Below are 27,309 nucleotides of genomic sequence, written 5' to 3'. Positions count from 1 at the left end.
AGCCTGACGCGGGGCTCGAACCCACGAACCGCGAGATCGTGACCTGAGCCGAAGTCGGACGCTCAACCGACTGAGCCACCCAGGTGCCCCTTGCTCACAAAGTCTTAATGGCATGTGGCCACATCAACCTGTTGTCTCTGGCAGCTTCCGTGCTGCAAGGGAAATGCTGAGTTGTTACAACGGAGACTTTCTAGCCTGCAAAGGTTAAAAATACTTAACGCATAGCCCTCCCCAGAAAAAGTTGGCCACCCTCGGTCTAGATTACAGCAAGTCTGTACTGGTGCTTATACACAGCAGGTCCACGCCTTACCAGAGCGCAGGCCCTCGCAGATGCTGGAATATCGTCAAGGTACTCATCACATAACATCTTTTTTTTTTAATTTTTTTTTTCAACGTTTATTTATTTTTTTTGGGGACAGAGAGAGACAGAGCATGAACGGGGGAGGGGCAGAGAGAGAGGGAGACACAGAATCGGAAACAGGCTCCAGGCTCCGAGCCATCAGCCCAGAGCCCGACGCGGGGCTCGAACTCACGGACCGCGAGATTGTGACCTGAGCCGAAGTCGGACGCTTAACCGACTGCGCCACCCAGGCGCCCCACATAACATCTTTTAAGGCAAATGCCACTGTGGAACATATTGACCCGTGAGCAGGAGCGAGGCGCCCACCCCCGCTGCCCCGCGGACAGACCCCTAACACACGACGCTCAGGGAGGGAACCAGACACGAGAGGCCACACGGGGTGTGAGTCCACGTGTGTGAAAGGTCCAGAACAGACTCATCCACGGACGGAAGGGGGTTCGTGGGGGCTGGGGGTGATGGGGGTTGGGGGTGATAGTTGATGGGGATGGGGTTGCTTTTTGGGCTGATGGAATTAAATAATGCAATGGTTGCACAAGCATGTAAATGTACTAAAACACACTGAACTGTATGCTTTAAAAGGGTGAACTGTGTGGTGAGTGGATCATATCTCAACAAAGCTGTTATCAAAACATTTTTTTAACCCATAGAATTAAGAAAACAGCCAATAGGCCTGCACTTTGGCCCCCGCTGCCCTGTGTCCCCTCCACGCACCAGGTCTGGCCCCCGCTGCCCTCCCCCCACTGCTATCCACACCACAGACACACTTTCGGCCCCCACCCAACCCAGAGCAGGGTCCACCCCAAGGGGACACTCAGCCATGAGAACAACAGGACACAGAAAAGGGAAAAAAGTCAAAATCGCTCTCTATCCAAGCAAATTAGGAAGATCTCGGGCAAGAATGCAACATTTCCAAGCCATTAAGAGCAAAAGAGAAGATTTCCAGGAACATCCCAGCTGTGGGAGGGCTCCCTGGGCCACGGTGGCAGCCACCTTCCTCATGCCATCGGCACCCCTGGCTGGAAGCTGCAGCTGCACACAGAAGCAGCCCGCGGGGTAGGAGTTGCAGGCTGCGCTCGGGCTGTTCTGTGGCCCTGGGCCCACCCTCCCAGCTGGGTTTCCGCCTTCCTTTATAAAAGGGGTGAAGGATGGGGTGAAGGCTCCCCTGCTGGCAGAGGGCCCCAAAGGTCGGAGCATAGCTCGGCTAAGTGACTTGCAAACAGAGGCCCATCTATGTGGCTTTGACCGGCTCTGGGGCCGCCTCCTGGGGCGACCCAGCCCCCCTTCCCTCGGGCACAGCCTCCCTTACTGAGGACGGAGTCCAACCCCCTTCCCATGGTGCACTGAATAACGACCCCCCAGACTCATGCCCACGGGAGCCTCAGAAGGTGCCTGACACCAACCGAATTGTGTCCCCCAGGTTCCTATGTTGAAGCCCTAACCCCCAATGTGATCATGGTTGGAGATTGGGCCTTATAAGAGGTGATCAATTTGAACGAGGTTACAAGGGCGGCCCCGGTCTGCACAGAATGACGGCCCTGCGGGGACACGGCCAGAGGTCAGAATCTGCACACCCAGGAGAGCGGCCTCAGCAGGACCCAGCCCTGACGACAGCCTGGTCTCAGACCTCCTGCCTCTAGAACCCTGAGGACGGACACTTCACTGTTTAGCTGCTGCCTCAGTGGGACTTGGTTAGAGCAGCTGGAGCTCTGGGGACCTTATCTGAACATGGGCGAAGTCTCTGCAGGTGTGACTGGTTCGATTAACATGAGACCATGCAGGATCAGGGTGGGCCCCAACATGGGGGGGTCTGGTGTCCTTATCGGAAGGCGCTGCAGGGACAGGCCACAGGCTGCTGGGCCCCCAGGAACTGGAGGAGGGGGGAGAACCATCCCCTGGAACCTCTGGAGGGAGCTTGGCCCCACAACACTGTGACCTCAGCCATATGGCCCCAGAACGTGGGAGAACGAAATTCTGCATTTAAAAAAAAAAAATGTTTACTTTTGAAAGAGAGAGAGAGTAGAGCGGGGGAGAGAGAATCCCAAGCGGGCTCCACCCGGAACTGATATCAAGAGTCAGATGCTCAACCTAAATACTCCCAAAATTCTGTGGTTTTAAGCCCCCTGGTTTGTGGTCTTTTGTCACAGTGGCCCCAGGACACTGGCACACGCCTCTCTGGTCTCCCCCCAACCCCATGCCGATTGCATAGGAGGAGCCAGCTCAACCCACCGCGTCTTCAAGAAACCACTCGGAGTATCTGTGCGTGGCCTTCACCCACCCTTGGCCGCGGAAGCACCCCCACTCCCCTAGGTGGCTGCTACCTGGTGCCTTTTCCGGATTGCTTTTCAAAAACATTTTGTTGTAATTTTGATGGGCTGTATCAGTCCCTTCTGGCTGCCATCGCAGAACGCCACAGACAAGGCGCCTTAAGCCGCAGGCCTCACTTCTCACTTCAGGAGCCTGGAAGTATGAGATCACGGCTCCGGGCAGGGTCCCTGGTAAGGGTGCGCTTCCTCGCGGGGAGACTCCTCGCTGTGGCCCACCGCGGGGCCCCACCCTCAGGACCTCACCCGACAGCATCACCTCCCCCCCACCCCCCTGCTCAGGGCATCCACGTACGAATTCGGGGGATGCAAACGCTGGGTCCCTGACGTGGGGGTACGTTATCATCATCAAACGCCCACTATGCGCAGGCCAGGACCCGGGCCGGCGCGGGTGGGCAGGTCCCCTGTGGCTCCACCCCCTGGCAGGTGAGCTGACCTGGTGCCCTGCGCACACGGGCCTGTGGGCCTGGCACTCCCCTGCCCCACTTTGTGCTTTGCAGGGGTGCACCTCCCCCTGCCGGAACTCAGCCAGCAACTCTGCCTGGAAGGAGACGGAGCGTGTCCCGGAGAGACCCCGACGCCGGCCATGGTGGTCGCTTCCAGGCAGGGTGGCCGAGAGCACAAGGGGAGGGGGACACCATTCTCCTCCTGTGTCATTTGCACCTTGGGAATTTTTATTCCAGGGCACGCTTATTTGTGCAAAAACCTGTATTTCCTCCGAGGGCTGTGCGGGTCCAAGCGGGGGCGGGTGAGGGAGAAGTCACATCTTGGATTTCGCAGCTCAGAAGGGGCTCCCCTGTGTCCTGGGGGGCAGACCCGTGACCTGGGGTGAGGTGTCAAACCAAAACGGAAAGGTATTTTATCCCCAAAAGAATTCCAAGCAGGGACTCAAACAGGTAGTTTCACCCCCACGTTCATAGCAGCGCGATTCATAGCAGCCACGAAAAGGGTGGAGACAACCCGTGTCCATCCGTGGATGAAGGACGAACGCGGTGTGTCCATCCACATGCCGAAGTAGGATCCAGTCTCAGGAAGGAAGGACGTCCTGCCGCCTGCCACCGCGTGGAGGGACCCGGAGGACACCGTGCGCGGTGACAGGAGCCAGACACAGAAGGACACGTCCCGCAGGACCCCACGCACAGGGGGTCCCCAGAGGAGTCCCGTCCACAGGGACAAAGTAGATGGTGGGAGCCAGGGGTGGGGAGTCCGTGCTTCATGGGGACAGAGTCTCGGTCTAGGGAGATGGAAAGTTCTGGAGCCGGATGGCGGGGACGGCTGCACGACAGTGTGAGTGTGCCTGATGCCGCTGAGCTGTGCACTTAGACGTGGTTAGGATCATGAATGTTTTGGAAAGTTTGCTCCTTTATTTTGAGAGAGAGAGAGAGAGAGAGAGGGAGGGAGTGCTTCAAGTGCTCATGAGGCCGTCTCTGTCCCCAGTTTGTCATGTGTGGCACAATGTGGCCTGTGCGCAAACGCGGCAGCCCTGGTGGCCTCGTGGTGCAGGTGACTGTCCCCAGCCGCCCCTCTGCTGGGCTCCCTCCAGGAGCAAGCCGGTCTTCGGGGAAGCGTGCACAGACCAGCTCTGGCAACCTTCCCTGGTAGGTGCCAGGAAGGGGGTGCAGGTGGCAGGCAAGGAACCACAGTCCCTCCCCTCCCAGCGTCCCAGGTGTTCACCTGGAATGCAGAGGCCCGCCCCGAGGACAGGAAAACAAGGCCAGCTCAGGACACACAGCTGCCGCCTGCGGCCGTCCTTCCTGGGGGATGCGGGCCGGGCCCGCGGACGGGGGACTCCATTCGCTGCTTTCCCAGGGGCGTGGGCTCCCGGCCAGGGGCACGTTCTGTCCCCATGGTTCTGACACTTCCTTCTCGCCCGGCCAGAGGGAAGGGCGCTGGGACAAGAGCAGGGGTCCAGGGCTCACCGCCAACCTGCCGAAGGGCGGGGGGCCTCTCACGCAGCCCCGGCGTTTCCACGGATACCGGAGAAGCTGGAGGGAGGAGGCAGGCAGGGCCCAAAGACGCAGGGCTCTGGGGAGTGACCCCCAATGACCGCAGGCGGAAGGGACTCACTGCCCGTGCACCCAGGCCTGGGGAGCTGCGCCCTCACGGACTCCCTGCAACAACCCGGGGCGTCAGGGTGGAAGCCGGTTTCACCGAAGGGCAGGTGAGGGCTGAGCTCCCCAGGCCTGGCTCCGAGGCCCACTCCCAGCCCCAAGCTGGCCTGGCCAGCAGCACCATGGAAACAGCCCTAAAGCCCCCGGGGACCTCTGCCCGCCATCGCTGGGGTGACCGGGCACCCTCACCTCTGCACCTCAATTTCCTAATCTGGAAAACATGGTCAGTCCGTCGTTGCCATGGGTGGGCCTGGAATCCTCTGCCCTTGGCCTCCCTGCTCCCTCTCCCTCAGCCTGTGCCATAGGTCCTGGCAGCGGCCTCAGCTCCCGTGCCCCTGGAGGATCCCCCTGCATCCAGTCAGCTCCAGGGCCTTATCAACCTCAACTCGGACCTCACTTCCTCCAGGAAGGCCTCCTTGAATACCTGCTCTCACTCCGAGGCAGTATTGTCAGCCATCAGCTCTCTCACCTGGGGTCTCACCCAGGGCAGTCCTGCCCCAGGGGACACCAAGTGAGGCAGGGACATCTGTAGCTCCCACGACTGGGGGACCTCCTGGCGTCGAGTGGATGGGGCCCTGGATGCTGCTACCCCACTCCCCAGTGCCCCGCTGGCTCCACCCCATGGCACCAGGACACAGAAGGGACACAGAGGGCCTGGTTAACGGTTTGCCAGGTATGACCCCAGCCGGAGTCCCCACTGCTGTCTGTCTTCCCACGTAGTCTGTGTGCCTATCCTCACACCTGCACCCCCGGCCCCTGTCAAGGACACACACCGGGAGCACTGCCAGACCTGGCCCTCTGTCCCTCCGGCCGCCGCTGGCTTGGCGGGCCTGCCTCCCGAGGGCAAGAGGGCGCCTGCCTCCCGCAGGAGCAGAGCTCGGCTCAGCGGGAACATTCGTCAGGGAGCCAGGGAACGGCATGTCACATTCCAGGAGGCTAATGAGTTCAGACCTCAGCTCCGGCGATGACTCCGCCAAGGAAGCTGCACGTGATCATTACTCGTCCCGGGTTCTGCTCACTGTCCCTGACATGTCACTGGTCCTGCTCGCAGGCTCGCCTCTCTGTGTGGGAGGTCAGGCGAGGACTGTCCCAGGGCCGCCTTCCCCCCTTCGTTCACCCACTCGCTGAACCCCCGCGAGGGGTCGGACGAAACCCCCGACCTGCAGGTTTCACGACCGGGCCCGGAGGACAGACGCGGCTCGTCTGAATGTCACAGAACACTTAAGGTACTTGGCCCCTCTGCCACGATCTTCTCATCCATGAAATGGGGACAACTGGGCCCTCAACTCAGGTCTCACGGGCCCGAAATCACGGGACTGGCCGGGCTGAGCTCTCATCTGGAACTCGGGACCCCCGGCCAGCTCATGTGAGAGGCTGGCAGAATCCACTCCCCTGTGGGACTCAGGTCCCTGTTCTCCTTCTGGCTGTCGGACGGCGTTTGCTCTGAGTGTTCCTGACGTGGCCGCTTGCTTTCTCCAAGGCCAGCACATTGCTACTGCCGCTGCTCTGCTCTCTCTGTCTGTCTCCGTCTCTCTCATTTTGGCAAAAACCCAACAAACACATGCCTCCACGTCACCCGTCGTCATGTGTCCAGGTCATTAGTGGCAAGGGGATTCCTATCAGTGTGCAGTGGGCGCCTTTAGCCTTTTCATCCCATCGAGGCAGAGACACCTGTGTCTGTTTCCCGGGCCTCCGCCCGCCGGCCCGACACACGCCAGCGACCAGAGCTCCCTCCACCTGACGGACGTGTAACAGTCCCGCATGCGCCTACGCGAGGCAAAGCCAAATCTGCACGTGTGCTGAATGGCTGGGAACCGCACACGCAGGGTCCCCACGCCAATTTCCCGGTTTAGCACCACAGTGACGAGAGATGCTGCCCCTGGGGGAAGCGGGACGGAGGGGGTACGGGATCAGGCCTCAGGAGTGACTGTGACTTCCAATGGATCTGTAATTATTTCAAAACACAAGTGTTTTAACAATTAGGTGAAGCGATGGCACCCGGGCGGCTCAGCCAGTTAGGCGTCCGACTCCTGGTTTCCGCTCAGGTCACGATCTCACGGTGTTGTGGGTTCGAGCCCCGCGTCGGGCTCTGTGTTGACCGCATGGAGCCTGCTTGGGATTCTCAATCTCTCTCTGTCCCTGTCTCTGTCTCTCTGTCTCTCTCCAAATTAAAAAAATAAAAACCAAGCGAAGCTGTGAGTACATTCGGGTGTAACTGGGACAAGACGGGCCGTGCATTCCGCAAACGCGCCCTTTCTCCCCCAGTCCTGACCCCCCAGTCCCGGTGATGCTGCCAGCACGGAGGGGGCGGACGAGGCATCACCCGCTCAGCCCTGGTCGAGGCTTTGGGCCGGCTGTCTTGAAGGAGTACACTCCCTTCTTTCCCTTTGTGGCCGACAGGATTCTAAGAGCCCCAAATCCCTGCTCCCTGGTGAACACGCTGTGTAGACCAACCTTCAGTGTGGACAGAACCCGGGAACATGGTAAGATACTATTTCCTGCTGAGGCTATTTGGGTTTTTTGTTTGTTTGTTTGTTTGTTTGTTTTTAGAGAGAGACAGAAGGAGCACACACATGCACAAGCAGGGAAGAGGCAGAGAGAGAGAGAGCGAGAGCGGTAGCGAGAGAGTCTCAAGCAGGCTCCATGTGGCACGGAGCCCGACACAGGGACCGAGCCCATAACACTGGAATCACGACCTGAGCCAAATCGAGAGTCGGATACTTAACCGACTGAGCCACCCAGGCGCCCCATGCTTAGGCTATTTTGTATGGAAGAAGGGATTTGAGTGACGTAATTAAGCCCCCAGATCGGTTGACTTTGAGTTAATAAAAAAAAGGGAACACACGTGGGTGGGCCTGGCCTAACCAGGTGAACCCTTCAACGGGTCAGAGACCTTCCGGAAGTAAGAGACTGGAAGCAGGAGGGGGCCAGTGGAGGAGACCATGTGGCCCATGAGGGCCTAGGGTGGCCCTTTGCTGGCCGCTAGCAAGACAGCAGGGATTGCAGTCTGATGACAAAGAAACTGAACCCTGACGACAGACCGAGTGAACCTGGAGGCAGGTCCTTTCTCAGTGAAGCCTCAACGACACCTCAAGGCTGGCCAAGCCCGGTGAGGCCCTGGGCACAGATCCCAGCCACGCAGTCCACACCGCTGCCCTGCAGACCCAGGAGCGGATAAGCCGCGTGGAGCTCGCTGTGTGTGGTGATGTTATGCAGCCCCAGCTAGCTAACACACTCTAGGTGATGGCTCCCCCATCACTTCCACGTTCGGTCACACACGACGGATGCTCCTTTCGCTCGGAAACTCCAAGGCCGTGGGGAGCGGGGAGCCGGGAATCGTGCACGGAGCCCAAGACAGGTCTTTATTACAAAGCCCGGTACCAGCCCTCCAAAGGCCTCCCCTCCAGTTGCCATCACATGGGGGGCACCTGCGACAGTTAGAGAGCACCGTCTGTGGCAGTCTGTGGCAATCGAGGCAAGCACCCCGCCCCCCACCCCACACCTGCATCTCCCGCACCTGCTCAGGCCTCCGCCGCCGGGCTGATGTCGGCCCCGGAGTCCCTCTTGCTGCCTCCTGCTGCTGAGCACATCTCCAGGCCGTCCCTTCCCCTCTGTCCTGCGTACCCCGACCCTGCCCTGGGGGCTTCCGCAGACAGATGTGAGCAGTGAGCCCAGCGGGGCCCAGGCGCACGGAGGACGTTTGCTGACCGAATGATTGGGAGGGAAGGAAAATAAGGAACCGACAACCCACCGGCTCCAAGGGAATCAGGCCGAGAATGGGCCCTGGGAAGATGCGGGACCCCCGTGCCCACCCAGGGGAGGCCCTCGGCGGCTTCCACCCAGCTACCGGCTCCCCCGCCCCCACCTTCCTGTCCCACGTGACTGTCGCCCTGTGTGTTTTGAGTCAAGAGGCTGCACTTTGATGAGTAGCGAGCGGGGCGTGTGCGCACCATGCCCTGCCCCAAGGGAGGCCGACTGTGCCAGCGGTTGCCCAGCAACGCACACGTGCCCGCGATGCGTGGCCTCCGCTCCTGAGTTGCCACTGGGCTGCTCTGCTCCAGCAGCCCCATGGACGGGTCCCCTGCCCCGGTGATCTCCCACGTGAGACTCCCTGGGTCTGCGTTGCCAAATCAGTAAAATCCGACGGAAACCTGTGGTGTGCCTTGGCCCGCAGGGTCAGGAAGATGGCTTGGGTGGGACCCAGGCAGTGACGCACGTGGACAGTGAGGCAGCACCCTGACTCCCTGTGGGAGCTGAGAATCCTGCACAGCCGGGACCTCTCGCCTCGCCACAGCGGACACTGGGGCAGGTCACTGTCTGGGGGTGTCCTGGGCGCTGTGGCGGCGGAGCAGTATCCCTGGGCCCCCCGCTCGATGCCAGGAGCTTCCTGGTCGTGACGGCCACAGACCTCCCAGGACGTGGGCCCCTGGGAGAGCCCCGGGGAGAGCCTGGGTTAGAGGGTCAAGCTCACGTCGGAGCCACTGCTGCTGCCTTGGGAAGGGCCCACGTCCTGTCTGCCGGATCGGAGCTGCGGGCTACAGGATGAGGGTCTCAGGCACCGCGGGCTGCGGCAGGGCCCCCTGGGCCCGCTTCACATGGCACCGCCTGACTATGCATGCGCCGTGTACGTTTCTGCTGGAAAAGCAGCGGCAGCCCGTGACCTTTTCATGAGCAGAACGCTTTAAGATTTCGACTGTGGGTCTTGGCAGTTTGTGCAGGAGGACAGCTCGTCCGCGGAAAGAACTGATAAAAACGTGCATTTCCACAAGCCTGGGAAGGACTTGGGGCGGGGAACCAGCCGGGGGTGGCGGGGGCAGCGGGCTCTGACTGGAGGGCTGGGGCTGCGGTCTGATCCGCTCGAGGACCACTCCAGAGATAAAAGGCTCCGACGGTGCTCTCGGCAGGAATGTTCACCCACTCCCGGGAGAACAAGCGGCAGTCAGGAAAACACACTCAGTCGTTTCAAGGTCACGGAGTGCTTTTGTGCTCTACGCAGCGAGCAAGAAGGCTGGAGACGCCGGTCCTTGTCCGGGAGCTCTCCCCCTCCCCCCGCACCACGGGCATCACGGCCGGCCACTCTGTCGGGGCTGAGCAGAGACCCTGGCCCCGAGTCCCTCGATGCTACACCCCTAGTATGACAACCACAGATGGCCCCGGACACAGCCCAGTGTCCCCTGGGGACAAGACGGCCCCCAATGAAGAATCAGAGATTTAACCTAACACATGCAAAATATCATTTTCACTGCGGCCCATTTCAGGTGCTCAGCGGCTGCCGGTATTCGTGCCGGTGGTTCATGCCTACCTGCCATGCTGGAAACTGCAGCTCAAAGACAATGTCACATCCAAAGGAAAGCTAGCGCCACGGTGGTCTGGTGAGCCCAGGTGACGCCCAGGGTGAAAGTCCAGAGCCCTCAGGGCACAGGGGGCCTGAGCCGCGGTCCCTGGCAGCGGCAGCCTGAAGGAACTGAAGGAACGCTGGGTGCCTCTCCAGGAGGCCTCGGCTGCGGTCTCAGCCCCCAGAGCTCCGAGGCTGTGGGAGGGCCAGCGGCTGGGAACCCGATAAAGACAGTGTGAGAGAGATCATTAAGATAGCGTCCTCGTTCTGCCCCCAGGAGATCCTGGGCCACGTCTAGGGAGATCTGTGGTCATTACACGGGGGGGGGGGGGGGGGGGGGGGGGGGGCTCCTGGCATCGAGGGGGTGGGGCCAGAGATGCTGCTCAGCCCTCACAGAGCCCCGGATGCCCCCAGAGAGTGATCCGCCTGACCTTAGCGGTGCTGGGGCGGGGGGAGCCCACAACGGGTCTCCAGTTCTTGCTAGCACGTCAGCTCTGTGGAACCAAGGGTTTTCCCCATGTGGTCACTGCCGTTTCTCCATGGCCAGGCCCAGGCACACACTCGGAAATCCCTGCTAAGGGAAGGGTTACCCTGTGCCCCGGACGTAACCACCCCAGGGACCGCACTAGAAGGTGTGACACAGGCCAGATTCCACACCTGGGAGGCCCGAGGCAGCTTCTGAGGGTTTGTGCCCTTTAGGTGAGTCCCAAAGGAAGGGACTGTACCGGGCCAGAGCCACCAGCCACTGCTCCACATCATGGAGGGGGGAACATTCCAGAAGCCAGACTCGGTCCCCGAGGTGGGGGTTGCGGCAGCCAGGCTGCCCACCCCCAATCCTGTGCCTTTGCTTCTGTGCTATGGCCTCTGCTCTGGCCACTGGACCATGCCCGGGTCCAGTGGGTTTCGGGGTGCAGGTGTGCCAGCACCCTGAGCCCCCAAGGTCACAGGCCAGTGCTTCCTTCTCCCTCCTTAACCCGGTGAAAGGGGCCAGCTGGGGCCTGGGTCCACGGAGGCTCTGGATCTGTACGGGGAATGGGGGCGGGGGGACAGAGTGACCCTGGAACTCTCGGTGCTGGAATGTCCTGGAGAACAGGGACAGGGTAGTCACAGAGCTCCAACAAGGGTGGGGGAGAGCTGGAAATACCACACCTGCGCCCACAAAGGCTGGAGGCCCAACGGGGGCAGACCCCGTGGACCTTCTCTGCCCCCTTGTGGTCGCCAGCGGGAACTGCAGCATCCTGTGGGGCGGGCAGAGGGGGGACCCCTGAGCCCCAAGCCGCCAGAGCAAACACCCCAAACTCCCGGTCGTCCTTGAGCTCTGACATCTGTTGGAGGGCTGGTTCTGCCGTGAAGACAGGTGGCGGGGCCCCTGCTCGGTGACACCCCGGCTGCTCAGGTGGTAAACCCTGGCCAGGGTCTCGCGTGTCTGTGCACCTGCAGGTGAGCAGACTGTGTTCAACGAGTGAGTACCAAATTAGCACGTAACCAGGGAAAGCCCGGCAGCCCCCTGGAGGGGGCAGGGGGCAGGCTCACCGTTGTGACAGAGAGCTCCCCGCGGGACCTGCCCACGGAGCACCTGCTCACCACACCACTCCACGCCCCTCTGCACGCTGCCCTGCGTCCCCCTGGGGCAGGGGGCAGGCTCACCAGTCCGTCTGCTTCAAAGATTTAAGCATAAAAGATGCAATCCGCACAAAGTGCAGGTTAATTGCTCTTTGTCATCTTGAAATTTGGGGGCACGCCAAAGACAACACATTCCCTACGAGAACGCCCACGGCGAGTAGAGGGAACAGCGCGCTCCGAAAAACATTCGCGGCCTACGTGACGGACACCAGACGGCATCCAAACGGAGAAAGACAGGAAGTTCCGACACACGTGTCAGAAGAGTTCAAACACGTCGATGAGACAGAGGCCCCGCTGGGAAGGTCAGTAAAGAGCACAGCCAGGCCGCGCACAGAACACACAGCTCAGGGGAGAAACTGAAGCCCGAATGACCCGGACTCGGCAGCCCTGAGGCGGCCTGGCTGCTCCCCGGGGATGGTGCGTTCCTGGAGGGCACTGGGGCTGTCGGACAGGCGACGAGGACACCCGGACTCTCCGTCTCTCTCTCACACGCACGGCAAGCACACACGTGAGCATTTACCCCAAACGACAACCAGCCAAGGGTGTATTAAGTTTGCACAGAGACAGTCATCCCGGAATATGAAAGAAAGAAAGAGAGAAAGAGAAAAGAAAAACAGGAAAACACCCCCCCAACCCACCCAGAGACTAATTAAATCAGTTATAAAATTATTTTAAAAGAAATGTGGCACAGGGGCGCCTGGGTGGCTCAGTCAGCTAAGCGTCCGACTCTTGGTTTCTTCTCAGGTCATGATCTCACGGTTCGTGGGCCTGAGCCCCGCATCGGGCTCTGCGCTGACAGTGTGGAACCTGCTTGGGATTCTCTGTCTCCCTCTCTCTCTGCCCCTCCCCACTCCCACTGTCTCTGTATCTCTGAAATAAATAAATAAGCTTTCAAAGAAAAAAAAGAAACGTGTTACAATTCGCCTAGAATATGGGATGCTAAGCCAGCGTCCGGAAAGATGACGGAAACACAGGTTTCCTGTCGAGGAAAGACGCCCCTCAAGCAGAACCAGCACGTTACAGAGTAAATCCTTTGGCTCTAAAATCACGCGTGTGGATGTAACTCCCGGAGATCTGGGCAGAACGCGCCCCAAGACGTCAGCACGGCCGGCGCTGGGCGGGGCCTTTAGGAAACTCTGCGGCCCCTTTGTGTGCATTTACACTTCTTTTTTTTTTTTTAACGTTTATTTATTTCTGAGACAGAGAGAGACACAGCATGAATGGGGGCGGGGCAGAGAGAGAGGGAGACACAGAATGGGAAGCAGGCTCCAGGCTCCGAGCCATCAGCCCAGAGCCTGACGCGGGGCTCGAACTCACGGACCGTGAGATCGTGACCTGAGCTGAAGTCGGACGCTCAACCGACTGAGCCACCCAGGCGCCCCTACACTTCTTTAACAGGACAGCGGTCTGCCTCCAGCTGGCCGGCTGCCCTGTGAGCCGGACTTCACACGGGAAATCTGTGTGGGTCCCACCGGGCGCCCACACATCACGCCCACCCCAGGGCTCCTGTTTTGGCTCTTGGTCTCTGTCCTCAGGGACAGCCTCTCTCCTGAGCTGAGCCCATGACCACTGCGAGCTTACTGAGGGGCACCTCACAGGCCAGAAAGCTCACGGAGTGGAAACATGGTTGGAGGAGTCGGCAGCGAGGGCGCCAGGGCGTGAAATCACCCCCCACGCAGTCTTCCTGGCACACATCCACAGAGTCCCCGTTCCCTCCCCAGCCCCTGGCGGCCACCAAGCACCTTCCCGTCCCTGCAGACCAGCCTTTGCTAGAAACTTCCCCGAGACGGACCCACAGCACGTGCGTCTTCTGGGGCTGCCTCCTTCTGACGTTTTTTCTTTTAGACTCAGGCGCAGACACACAGCTTGGGAATATCCAACATCACAGAGACATCCGATCTCCCTCAAATTTACCGATAAATCAAACACAACCCGAATCAAAATTCCCTCGGCATTTTGGTTGGAAGCCAGAGGTTGACTCTAAGTGAAGGTCACAGATCACACGACAGAGAAAACCACTGGAGGGTGGCGGAGACCTCCGCAGGCAGGTGCAAGGGGAGAGACGTGGGGCTACCGCAGGCCGAGCCGCCTTGCCCAGCTCACCTTCACGCCGTCCCTCCTCCCACACGACAGAAGCCACCCAACACCCTCTGGAAATGAGACCAGATGGACAGACGGCCGAAGTCAAGAGAGCAGGATCTCAGCCTTGTTTGTCTCTACGGCTACCTTGGTAAAAAGAGCGCCCCTGAGGCCACGTAGTGCCTCCCAGCCGCCAGGACGGGCGCCAGCTTTGAGATAACGTCTGTCACATCCAGTGACTCAGCTCTGGTCCTGCCAGTGGCCACCCTGCACGCCCCGCTGAAGCCTTTTGGGTGAGGCGCCCGCCTCCACAGCAAGCCACCACCCCCCCTCAGCCCGGCCCAGAATGGCCAGCCATTCAACGTCCCCTTGAACTCTGACGGTCGAGTAGGAGACACATCACGGCACTGACCTGTGCACGAGGCTTAGCTGTCCTCAGCGCCGAGGCTCAGGAACCCGATGTCCGCTCCCTGGAAGAAAAATGGAACAGTTCAGTGGAGCACCATTTGGCCAGAAACACGTGTTCGGCAGCGGCAGTGAGGAAGGGTCTGGAGCTCACGGTCAGACCGTCATGAAGGCCTGCCTTTTGGCTGCTCCGCCAGACTCAGGACCTCCCGGTGCAGAAGTGGAACTTGACGTACTTTACCAGAAAGGTCTGTTAGAAATTTGCGAGGTCGTCCCTACTAAATTCTCCAAATGCTCCCAAACTAAACAGGAAAGGATTGGATGCTCACGTGACCTTTCATGCCTTATCAGGATGTTCTCCTACATGACTTGACTCTCAGAGTCCCCTGTGAGGAAAAGGTGGAAACTGCCTCAACCCCCTGCCCCAGGGCACCCACCAGGTCACCGGGGTCTGCCTGCCGAGATGTGAGGACCAAATGCAAGGTGGGATCCAGGATGGGGTCCCAGGGCAGGACAAGGACCACAGGGGCAAACTGGTGAAATCTGAATAAAGAGTGGGGCTGAGGGGCGCCTGGGTGGCTCAGTCGGTTGGGCGTCCGACTTCAGCTCAGGTCACGATCTCGCGGTCCGTGAGTTCAAGCCCCGCATCGGGCTCTGGGCTGATGGCTCGGAGCCTGGAGCCTGCTTCCGATTCTGTGTCTCCCTCTCTCTCTGCCCCTCCCCCGTTCATGCTCTGTCTCTCTCTGTCCCAAAAATAAATAAATGTTAAAAAAAAAAAAAAAAAAAGAGTGGGGCTGGGTTCATGGACGTGCACGGTCGTCACAAATGCACTGTGGTTCTGGGAGGTACGGCCACAGGGGAGGCTGAGTGAAGGGCAGACAGGAAGCCTATCTTTTAATCAAATTTTTCTTCATTTTTATTTTAGAGAGAGAGAGAGTGGGAAAGAGGAACAGAGACAGAGAGAGAGAGAGAGAGAATCCCTAGCAGGCTCTATGCTCCCCACAGCTTGATCCCACCGTCCTGGGATCATGATCTGAGCTGAAATCAAGAACACATTCAACTGACTGACAGCCACTCAGGTGCTCCAGACAGGAACTCTGTTTGAAATTCTCCTGAAAATCTAAAATTATTTTAAAATTGAAAACTTATTTAAAAAAAACCCCAAAACTCAAAAGATGCCGGCTCCCTTTTCTCAGAGTTCAGGGCCATTGTGTTGTCAACCTGGGGCCAGGATGGAGAAGCGAAGTCCCCACCATCACCTGCAGGTGGCGCCGCTGCCTCAGTAACGCCCCAGACGCGGCTGGGGAGCTGCTGGAGCGCCCCGCAGAGGCCAGAGGGCGCCTCGCTGCTGGGGGCGGCGGGTGGTGAGAAACAAGGGCCCGTCCAATATGCGCCCCCTACCCTCCCTGGAGAACTCCCTTCACTCACTTCAGCCTTGTAGGGGACGTCCGCACATACGATCATTCAAGTTTTTATTTCTGACTCAATTAAAGACTCACGAGAAGGTGCAAAACCGTGCACAGGGGTCCTGGGCACCTCGCACCCAGCTCCAACTGTGCTGGCTCCCTGCACAACCAGGGGCCGTTGTCCAAACCAGGAAACTGACCCATCACTAGGCATTGTTTTCTAAGGCCTTCTTACCGAGACACGGTCCTCAGGCCACACAGTTAATTCACACACAACACACAGTTCGGGGCTTTTTACTATTTTCACACTTGTGCAACCATCGCCAACAAACAATTTTAGGACTTTTTCATCACCCCTGAAGGAAGCCCCATCCCCATCAGCCATCACCCCTCCCCAGCATCCCCGGCCCCCACGAGACCCCTCCCTGTCCCTGGATGAGCCTGTTCTGGGCGTTTCACACACGTGGACTCACACCCCGTGTGGCCTCTCATGTCTGGTTCCCTCCCTGAGCATCGTGTGTTCAGGATCCGTCCGCAGGCGGGGGTGGGCGCCTCGCTGCTGTTCACGGCCAATCATGTGCCCGTGCGTGGACGGACACACTGCGTGTACCCCTTTGCTGCTGATGGGCACTTGGGTGTTTCCACCTCCTGGTTGCTGCTGCTAGGAATCGTGCTGCTGTGGACATGGGGTCACAACTCCCTTTAAAGATGGTTTCTCACCTCTGCCTTCACACGTGCCAACCGCAAATCTCCCCGTCCCTAGCCCTTCAACACCAGCCGCTGGCTGTCCTCCAGCCCTGGGACCTGAACTTGAGCACTGAGGCGACCCCCGCAGACAACCAGACCAGCTCGTCTGCGGCCCACGAGACAGGCTGTGAGTGGCACCAGCTGGCGCCTGCCCGTCCCCGTGACCTTCACCCAGGCAAAAATGCTGGGCTTTCACTTTCCCCATCAGGGGGACCCACAGGCCATCCTGAAGGACCAGCCGTGGGATGAAGAGGTGGGACCCTGGTACCCCGGGGCCTGCCGACCCCACACGGACCCGCCGGAGGCACTGCCGGGAAGCAGAGTCACAGACACCAACAAAGGAAACGCTGGTGGGAAGGGCCACGTGCCGAGCGGGCCGTAAACCACGCTGGAAACAGACACCATTCGTGACTGCGGCCACTGGGGCGCCTGCATGGGAAGGACTCTCACCTACATTTATCCTGGGCCACAGTTCTTACAACCTGGGACCCCCATCTTGTCCACGTGCTTCCTTTTTCTCTTCTTTTCCTTTAAATTGAGATGTGATCCACCGATCATAAAAGCCACCCTTTGGGAGTGCCCAATTCAGTGGCTTTTAGGATATCTGCGAGGTTGTACGAACGCTGGGCAAATTGCAAGACGTGGTCGTTACCCCCTGAAGAGACCCTGCGCCCGCCAGCATTGCTAGGATCGTGTGTCCTGGGAGAAGGGAGACCCCGGAGTGCCTGGGCCGCGGTTTACCGCAGGCCGCGCACTCGGCATGTGCTCAGTAACCACTGGGGTTTCCTGTCCCGGTTGGTGCTACGGGAAAGCCTGCGGAGCCCAGAGGACCCAGGGGAGACCAGGCCGCCCCTGCAGAACTGCTCCCTGTGGGCCGGTTCCAGCCTGAACCCCGCCTGTGAAACGGAACGGGCAGGAACCCCACTGCACGCCGACGAGACGGGCCCAGGGGCTCAGGGAGCCCCTGTTCTCAGCCGCTGCTGGCAGCTGCGTTATGTATCAACATGATAAAGGAAGACAAAACCCGCGGATCACAAACCAAAGGCGCGCTGGGTCTTCCGCCATTAATTTCCCAGTGGGGTGGTTTCTATTTCCCTCGTAATTCTGGAGGGGCTCCACAGATCTGCAGCCTAGTATCTCCGCACGGGGAGCTGGAACATGGGCAGGGGGACCCTTAGCTCCCACACCTGGAGACCCCAAACTGCCAGAAACAGGGCTGTGAAACTACGTGTTAGGGGAGACAACAGGTGGACTTCTACTTGAGAGTCTGTGCCCAGCGGGACACACTAGCTCGGGAGCTGCTGCCATGTCCAAGCGCCCCGTGTCCTCCTGGGAAGCAAACCCCTTTTCGGGCAGGACCCTGTTACCGACCTCCTGGGCCGGGGGAGGGGCGAGGCAAAGACTGAACCCGAATGTCAACGAGGACTTTGGTCAACGGTCACGTATTAATATTGGCCCATCGACTGCAACAAATGTGCCCCACTACGGCAAGATGGTGACAACGGGGGAAATGTGGAGGGGGCAGGGGGTACGTGGGAGCTCTATTTTCTGCATTTTTCCATCACCTAACACTACTCTAAAAAGCAGTCTATTAAGAGAAGATCTTGAAGAGACAAATTAGGAGAATTCTGAATTTAGAAAGGAGGAGGGAGGGGGGAGGGGGGGGGGGAAGGGGAGAGGGGAGAGGGAGCCTGTCTTAGACCAGATGATCACAAAGTGCTCACATTCACCAGTGATTGCTTCAACGAGCTGTTATGAACCAGACCCACAGAGAAGCTGGGTCAGTCTTGGTCAAATGCATTGCCTACTACCCCCCCCCCCCACCTCCCGGAAGCCTCTGCAAGTAATGTAACAATATGATACCGCAAGGATCAGACTCTCCTGACCGCTCAGGCCGGGAGGAAAAACCTACACCAGAGCCATCCTCCCCACTGCCCCCCCCCCACCCCGCCCCCGGCCCAGGGACCACAGCAGCCCCATGAGTGGATCAGACAAGAGCCCTAATACAATCAGTCCCAAACTCAGATTACTCCCAGATCCCATTTGGCCAACGGAAAGCATATTGTGGCCGGGGATAAGCGGATTTCTGCAAGACGGCACCGAGCGGCACACTACCCCTTCGCTGTCCGTGGTCCCCACGGGGCTCGGAGCGGCTCGCTGTGACACGGCAGCGGAGACCTGAGACTCCTGCCCTCAGCACTGACTCGCCTGACGTCTCCACCAACACCTCTGGCAGCTGTTACCTTTTTCTAATGGTGAGCACTGAGCCGCACTGGAGTTTCACTGGAGTTTTCGTTTTCTTGTCTTCCCAATGTCTATCGACCTGATAATCTGGGGAGACACAAGAGCCCAACGGGGCCCAGGAGATTCAGCAGAACAACAGGGGTGAGAAAAGGAAGCCTTTGGAATTTCGCGAATTACCACAGCGTAAATGCCAGCGCCTCCTTTCTGAAATGGAAGGAAGCCCCTGCCTGTATCCCCTTCCCTGCGAAGCAGGTCTCTCCCTCCACCCCCAGCACCCCTGTCTGTGGGGGCCATCTTGGGCGTTGTGGGGCATCGAGCATCACCCCTCAACCCCACCCATGCGATGCCAAGGGCACCCCAGTCGCGATGACCACAAACATTCTCCAGGCCCCCACCCCCCCCACTCCAGCGGGGACCCAGCACTCGGCAACAGGCAGATCTTCCCTGCCTGGGCCACAGTTCGCGTCTCCGTCTCCGGGAATGGAGAGGGTGGGACCGTGGCGTTGGAGCCCCCTAGCTCCCCACACTGATGCCCACCCCCCCGCGGGCAGCAGGAGTGCGGGCCTCCAGGGAGGCTCCAGATAGCAATGCAGCCGCTGTCCTTCATGCACTCGTTGCCACAATCACCCTAGCCTTCCCCCGTCACCACAGCAACCATCTAAATATGTCACCCTGACTGATTCTGATTGCAAATGAAGTTGGGGGAGGAGGAGCCTGGGGGAAGGCACCGGTGGGGAGGCATGGGGGGGTGGGGGGGGAACAGGAGGTGAGGCGGCTGGTGGAGGGCTCTGCCAGGACTGGCCCAGATCAGGCGCCATGACACCCCTGATCAGACGGGACACGAGGGCACCGCTCGCTTGACCCCAGGGTTAAAGGTCTCCGGTTGCCGAGCACAAGAAGGCAGCTGGAGTGCCGCCACCCTTTGATCCCAGGTCCGTGGTGCCTCTGGAGGTCCTCCAGACCCTCCTCCACTTAACCCAGACTGGGGGGGATGGGGGCGTCACCTGCTCCATACCATCTGACCAGGACCGCCGCGGTTTCTTCTGCTGTCACACGTGGTCAGGGACCTGACTCGACTGTTTTCCAAATTATCATCACAGGGTCTCCCCCCACCAACCTCTCACTGCAGACATTGGGCTGGGTGGTTCTCTGCAGGGCATCCCGGGCGCCGTGGTGGCTGGGCAGCGTCCCTGGCCCCCGTCCCCATTGATGCCAGAAGCCCCCCAGTCATGAGGATCACAGACATCCCCAGACACTGCCCCTTGTCCCAGGGGGCAGGGCCGCTTCCCTGTGGGAGGCAGCGGTCATCAAACCCACACCGCCTGGAACTGTAGTATATGGGGGGACAGGCAACTGATTTAGGAGACGACCAATTTCCAACAGAAAAAAAAAAGAAAACAAAATGTGTAAAAACAGATTTCTTTTTCTACTCGAAATTAAACTAACTACACCGAGTCCCATGGAAGGAGGGTGGTGGGGACATATATCCTTATATCTGAGAGGCAGCATTGCCAAACACTGTCTGTCCTGACTTCACGGCTTATGGACTCTTCTGTGCCTCAGTTTCTGAATCTGTAGCACAGAGATGATGGGAGCACCTACCCCGTGAGTGTTTTTCAGATTAAATAGCTGAACATATATAAGCTGCTTATATCAGCGCCTGACACTGTTAATAGTATACAACTGCTTTAGGGGCGCCTGGGCGTCTCAGTCGGTTAAGCATCTGACTCTTGATTTCGGCTCAGGTCGTGATCTCACGGTTCGTGGGTTCGAGCCTCACATCAGGCTCCACAATGACAGCGCAGAGCCTGCTTGGGGTGTTCTCTCTCCCTCTCTCAAAATAAATAAACGTTAAAAAAAAAAAGAACTTCCTTATTATATGATACGTATCGCAGAGTAAGTTACATGCCACAACTTCTTCATTACTCAGGACTCGTGTGATCTGCTTTGTTGACAAGACCAGGGTCCAGCAAAGTGTTTCCGGGAAGGGCCAGACGGTCACTATTTTTGGCTTTGTGGGTCAGGTGGTCTCTGTCACTACTACTCGCTCGACGTGGCTGCAGGAGACAAACAGGTGCGGTCACGTGCCAATAAAACTTTATTTACAGGGGCACCGGGTGGGCTCTGTCGGTACCGTGTGTGACTTTGGCTCAGGTCATGCTCTCACCATTCAAGAGTTCGAGCCCCATGTCAGGGCTCTGTGCTGACAGTTCAGAGACTGCTTTGGATTCTGTGTCTCCCTCACTCTCTGCCCCTCCCCCACTCACACTCCGTGTGCGTGTGTGCGTGTGTGTGTGTGTGTGTCTCAAAGATAAATAAACATTACAAAAAAAAAAAAACCCTTCATTTACAAAAGCAGGAGGCCTGGATTCAGCCAACAGGCTGTAGTTTGTGACTCCCGGAACAGAAGTCAGTCTATTAAAACACAGCACTAGGGGCGCCTAGGTGGCTCTCTCAGTTAAACATCCAACTCTGGCTCAGGTCATGATCTCAAGGTGAGTTCGAGCCCCGTGTTGGGCTCTGTGCTGACAGCTCAGAGCCTGAAGCCTGCTTCGGATTCTGTGTCTCCCTCTCTCTTTACCCCTACCCCCCTCACACTCTGTCTCTCTCTCTCTCTCTCTCTCAAAAATAAATAAACATTAAAAACAGGTTTTTGTTTTTTTTTAACATGGCACTATTTTAGCCACAAATTCTCATATCCAGGCGCCACCACAGAGAGACCATGGCCATCTCATCCTGAAGCTAGACCCTGGGTCACATGGAAAAGCTCCACGCTGCCCCTGACTGTCACCCAGCAAAATTACCTCCAACCATCCGGCCACACAAAACACCCACAACCACAGAGGGGCCACTTCCGCTGCTGCCCGGAAGGTCACCTTGAAAAAAACCCATCACCCGACTTTCTAGTAAATACCTCGTCTTCATCAGTGGGCTAGCAAACCTTGGCTGCAAAGGGCGCCCTAAACGTCTAGGTCTGGTGAATGAAATCGCTACCGGTAATGCCCTTGATGACCACCGCCCCCCCTCCCCCCGCCACCGCCTAGTGGGACAGGGTTTCTGCACACGGAAAGTCTGAGAAGCCGCCACAGCCCAGTGGGGCTGTATCATGTGGGGGTCCTGGATGAAGTTCTGGGGCAGAAAAAGATAATTAGGGGGAAAGCAGAGAAGTCCAAAGTATGGAGCGCAGTTAATAATGACATAGGAATATTGGCCTATTGACTGTGACAGGTGCACTGCGCTGATGGAAGGTGTTGGCCAAAGGGGCCTCGGCTGCGGGCTGCGTGGGAACTCTGTACTGCCTTCCCACTTCCTCTGAGGATCTGAAACTATTCTAAAGTGAAAGTTTACTGAACAAGAGAAGAGAAGAGTGACGACAGGCAATTAGCCGTTGATGCTAGGGAACGCTTCAAAGTGTGACTGGGGGAGCACTGAGTCCCTGTGACAGCGTCTAATAATGACACGATTATATAAAACCTAGAAGAGAAAGACGCTAAAAACAGGATATGCTAATCGACAAGGGAAGTTTGCTCTTCTGACAGGAAGGGGGGAGGAGGGGAGAAGGTGGCTGAGCGGGGCCCTGGGTCCTGCTGGAGCAAGGCTCTGAGACATCTCCGGCAGACCCGGGCGACAGGGCGCATTCACTCAGGGGGCCGTGGCGTCCAGCAGCACTCAAGCAAGGCCTGCCGAGTCTGCAGCCAGTGCCCGGGCCTGGAGGAGGGCAAAGGTTTTATGGATGGAGAGTTCTGGAAAATAAGAGGGAAGCTGTGGGCCAAAGAAAGACAGACAACAACTAATATGGCATCCTGCTCTTTGCACGTGACCCTATTAGATACTTCCATCTACACCGGGGTCTCTCCCCTCCAGCCCCACACACATTCAGAACCACTTCATTCTCTGGGGGCGTCCCAGGCACTGGGGGGGGGGGGGGCTGAGAAGCATCCCTGGCCCCACCCCCTCCATGCCAGGAGCATCCCCAGTCATGACAACCACATGACCAGTGCCCCCTGTGGGGCAAAATCACCCCAGATGAGAACTACTGTCCTACAACACCTAACAATCTAGTTACAACCCCTAAGAATAATTATCCTTGCTCTACAGATGGGGAAACGGAGGCTCAGAGAGGAGATGAAACCAGCCTGAGGTCACCAAGCTAGAGAAGAAGGGGACAGTCATGCGTGTCGAACACCACTTCTAACAAGGAGAGGCCTCTGAACTGGGAAGGAGGCAGCGCTGACCTATCGGAGACCCGAGACCAAATCTGGCCCACCACATGCTTTGTAAATAAAGTTTGATTCAAACACGGCCATGCCCCTTCACGTATACACCATCCAAGGCACAGCTGTACCTCCAAAGGCAGAACCCGGCAACTGCAGCCTCTGGCCTGTAAAGCTGAAAACACTCACCCTTTGGCCCTTTACAGAACGTCTGTTGACGCCTCACAGGGAGACCCTCCACCACCACTCCAAGGCCCCGCAGTCTAAGTGCCCAGGGAATGTGCTGTTGAAGAGATACAGACAACACAGGCAGCCTCCCCGGAGGGGAAGCACGTCTGGCCTGGTTCTGCCTGGTTCTGGCCAAGGAGGCCCGCCCTGTGTTCTCCTCCTGCGCCAGGAGGGGATCTGCCCCTCCCCATCCGCCTTCCAGGGAGCGCGTGTCATTGTGGGTGTGCGGGGACTGTCGGGTGAGTGGCAGCTGGCAGCACGCCAGCCCGTGTGCCTTGGAGGCCCCGGTGTGTGGGTTGTGCTGTCACCTCGACCCTGCTCTCGCGTGGGATGGAGCGGAGGCTTCTGCTCCGAGCTGTGGTGTTTGCCTGACTCCGTGGGTCAGCCCTGCAGCCTCGAGAGGGTAAAACGTGCTGAGTGAGGACGAGCCCAGCTCATCTTCCGGGGGCTCCAGCTGCCTCGGCACAGCTGTGGGCCCCGGTGCTGGGACCCACAGAATGTTCTGGAATCTGAAGGTCACCTCGCTCCATGTTTTCTGCCCCCAGCACTGGGGACGGGTCATGCTCTGGGGGAGGGGGTGTCCTGAACACTCTGGGGGCTGAGCAGGACCCCTGGATCCACCCACCCGAAGCCGGGACCACTCCAGTCGTGACAGCGAAAAATGTCCCCAGATTTTGGCCGGTGGCAAATATGGAAACTGCTTGCTCTATAAAAGGACTTGCTGGGTGTTCATGCTGGACTCGACTCCACCAGAGGCTGAGCCAGGGGAGCTCAGGGGCTCCATGAAACCAAAACTCCAGTGCAGCGCCCCCGACATCTTGAGACATTCTGCGCCCGACAAGTTCCAAACACGTGATCTGGTCGGTCCTTGTTTTCTGTAGCTTGCATACTTCCGGATCTGGTCCTCACCGACTCTACACACTTCTCGGGGCGGCCGTAACAAGTGACCGCAGACCAGGCGGCTTAAAACCACAGGGACTTGTCTCCCAGCGCTGGAGGCCAGAAGCCCACGACCCAGGAGTGGCCAACGATGATGACTCCGGAGTGGGAGGCCCAAGGCCACCCCTCCTTCTGCCCCAGATGCCAGTGGCTCTGAGCCCCACATGGCCAGGAGTGGCCAGCCGTGTCCTTCAGACGAACCACAATATGTTCCCAGGTAACCTTCACTCCCCTACATTCCAACATGCTTTTCTGACTCACGGCCACCTCCTGGGGGACTGTGTTTGGGAACGAGCGATGCACGAGGACATTCCTCCACGAGGGTGCAAGGCCACAGTGGCGGGGGTGGGGGGGGCTTGCCACATTCTAGTGGCCCATCCTGGGGTCACAAGAGGGAGGTGGGCCCCAGGGCAGGCAGGTGGTGACAATGGGGGTCCTGGCTCACTGGACGGGGCACCTCTTCCAGCCCAGCTCTGTCACCGCACGGGAAGTGGCCTGATGTCATCAGCTCTCCCAAGTATCCTGAGGAGCTGGGAGGTCTTTTATTATAAAATCTCTGGATTTTTCAATGTTGGGAATAATTCAAAGTTTAAAACCACTGGGTTTGGTTCAGCCAGAGATCAAGGTCAACACCAAGAACGGTAAGCCCTGTGGACAGCATGTGTCCCTCTGTGTGTTCTTACCCCAAAACCACAACCCTCGTCTGACTGGGAGAAAACGCCAGACAAACCCAGATGGGGGGTGTCCTGTAAGACTCCTGCCCTGTGCTCTGCGCGACTGTCCAGGCATAAAGGACAAGGAAAGTCAGAGAAACCGTCTCAGCCCAGAGAAGCCTTAAGGAGACGTGACAACTAATGCCATGTGGGGTCCTGGGGCAGAAAAGAGACGTTTTCTGGGAAATGGGAAATAATAAGGAAATCCAAACGAAGTACGGACTTGAGCTGATCATAACGTATCGATACATAATTGTGACAAATGCACCACGCTAACGTAAGATGCCGATACCAGGGCGTGGGCCACGTGGGAACTCTCTGCACTGTCTTTGCAACTTTTCTGCAAATTCAAAACTACGCCAGGTAACTTTATTTTAAAGACTGGTTTGCAAACTGCAAACCAGGCGCGTTGCCGTAACATACCACAGGATGTTCACGACGGCCTTATATTTTGCTGTTGAAGGCCCAATTTGTCTTCCAGACTCAGTGGGCTTGTTCTCAAAAGTGACCATCAGAGAAATATAAATATATAGCCATGAACATGTTTTTAGAAATTAAAAAGCTGCTGGGATGGCCAAGCTCCCAGGCGTGTGGACAGGGTTTAATCTATGAACCAGCAGACCCAGGACCCAGGTAGGAGAGCAGTGACAGAAATAGAAGGTGGTGGAGCCCCTTGGGGGGCACGAGCCCAGCCCTCAACGGTGCAGAGGGGCACAGAGGTCCCTGGCCTCCCAGCAGCCTCTCAGCCAAGGAGGGCCTCGAAACCACATCAGTGGACACCACTCCCAAGTGGTATCAGTGACCACAGGGGCTGTCTGAGCTGGGGCTCTGAGGATCTTGATGACTTCACCCTCATGTCAATATGGCTACAAGATCAGGAACCACTTCCTTTCTGTCTCAGTTAAGGAAAAGAGCTGTGTTTGTTTGTTTGCTTGTTTTTAAGCTACACAAAACCTAAAACACTGCCCAAAGCCAGTAAAAGGAATGGAAGAGTTCAGACTGAGGTTTAACTCCGAAGCTCACAAAGGGAGAGATGCCTTACGACCTGGTGGATCTCCCCTGGAGACACTCAATGTCTGGAGATGTTGGAGGTACTCCTGGCATGGAAGGGGTGTGGCCAGGGATGCTGCTCAATCCCTACAGTACCCAGGACGGCCCATAAACGATGACCCAGCCCCAATGTCCATAGTGCCAAAGGCGTGAGCCCTTGATGGACAGGGAAGGAGTAATAGTTTATCATACACCCAGACCTATATGTGCTAACACTGTAGGAGATCCAAGACATTGGTAAGTACCAAGAACTACAGACAAGTACATCAACTAGCACAAGCCATCTGAGTTACAACATTTTCTTGAAAAGATACATTTGTACACGTACTTGTATATGCAAAGGAAAAAAAATTCTAGAAGAAAACACCACCAAAACTATTAACAGTTACAATGGTTAGGAGGACTGAGGGGTGGGAGATTTATTCTTTGTTTTATGTCCTTATATATAATTTGAAATTTTATTTACCATGAGCATAATTGATAGTTCAAAAATTCATTCTACTAACTGGGGATATGATTATATTAATTACCTAGCCCAAAATGTCAACAGTGCCTCGATTGAGAAACCCAGATGCACGGCAAATATAATTTAAAGAAATGACCACCAAAGAAGGGATGTGTTAAAGATTACCTCCCCAGGGAAAGGAGGCAGAGAAATGGGAAACATGAGAAAGACTCATGATTAAGAGGGAAAAACAAAGGCCACCATCAATGCAGACCAATATGCAAGGCAGAATGAGTCAGTCACAGCTGGGGATAAGAGATGGCATCCAAGATATGAAATCCAACAAAGTAGCAGCTATGGACTACCCCACAGGAAACACGAGGATCAATTTCAATTCAAGTGCACAGCCCAACCCATGCTTTAAAGACTGTTCCATGGAGATGGATTCTATGTGGACCTGAGCTCTAGGAATCTGCTTCCCAGAAGGCAGCGGTACAGTCACATGCAGTCAATGAACAGGCTATCCCACACAAAGAAGGAACCTAGTGCCCCCCACAAAAAGCAGACACCGTACAGAACACCTCCACACATAATTTACTGGGTGTTGGCCACAAGCTTTCTAGAAACGCAAACTTGAAGATTTTAGCTCTGAGCTTTTGACCTCAAAAATAGCTTCTAAATTATAAAGGGAAAAATCTAGGTATTTTTCCCTCTGCCACTTTTATTTAACATTCTATCATTGGCATTTTCTAAGTATTCTTTGAAAACAATTTTCTAATGGCTGCCCATATATTTACATTGAGTTAATAATATACCATAAGTGATGTACCAATTTCCTTACCATTGAGTATGTAGACTGTTCCCAATTTCTGCTTTATAAATAATGCTAAAGTGAACATCTTTATGCCTGTCTCTAATTACTTTCTTAGTATACGTTCTTAGAGATGGCATTATGGGATTAGAGAGCATTAAATATTTTTAAGATTTTTAAAAACACACTACTAAGTTATTGTTGAAAAAGATTACTCCATTTTATACTATCTTTCTGTCCACACCCTCATCAACACTGGTATCATTGTTTATTACTC

At 57.1% G+C, this 27,309-nt stretch overlaps 1 protein-coding gene across 1 annotated transcript in view; it reads right to left on the bottom strand.

Annotated features, from left to right (window-relative positions):
* Positions 1–27,309, bottom strand: part of GNG7 (G protein subunit gamma 7) — a 116,782-nt gene that overhangs the window by 73,270 nt on the left and 16,203 nt on the right. The window contains exon 2 of the mRNA XM_027049331.2: positions 14,243–14,300. The gene's annotated coding sequence lies outside the window, so the exon portion shown is untranslated. The remainder of the gene's footprint in view (positions 1–14,242; positions 14,301–27,309) is intronic.

The sequence above is a fragment of the Acinonyx jubatus genome, chromosome A2 (assembly GCF_027475565.1).
Source record: "Acinonyx jubatus isolate Ajub_Pintada_27869175 chromosome A2, VMU_Ajub_asm_v1.0, whole genome shotgun sequence".
NCBI classification, from domain to species: Eukaryota; Metazoa; Chordata; class Mammalia; order Carnivora; family Felidae; genus Acinonyx; species Acinonyx jubatus.
Note: the sequence above shows the minus strand (reverse complement) of the source record. Positions and strands in the feature narration are given on the sequence as shown.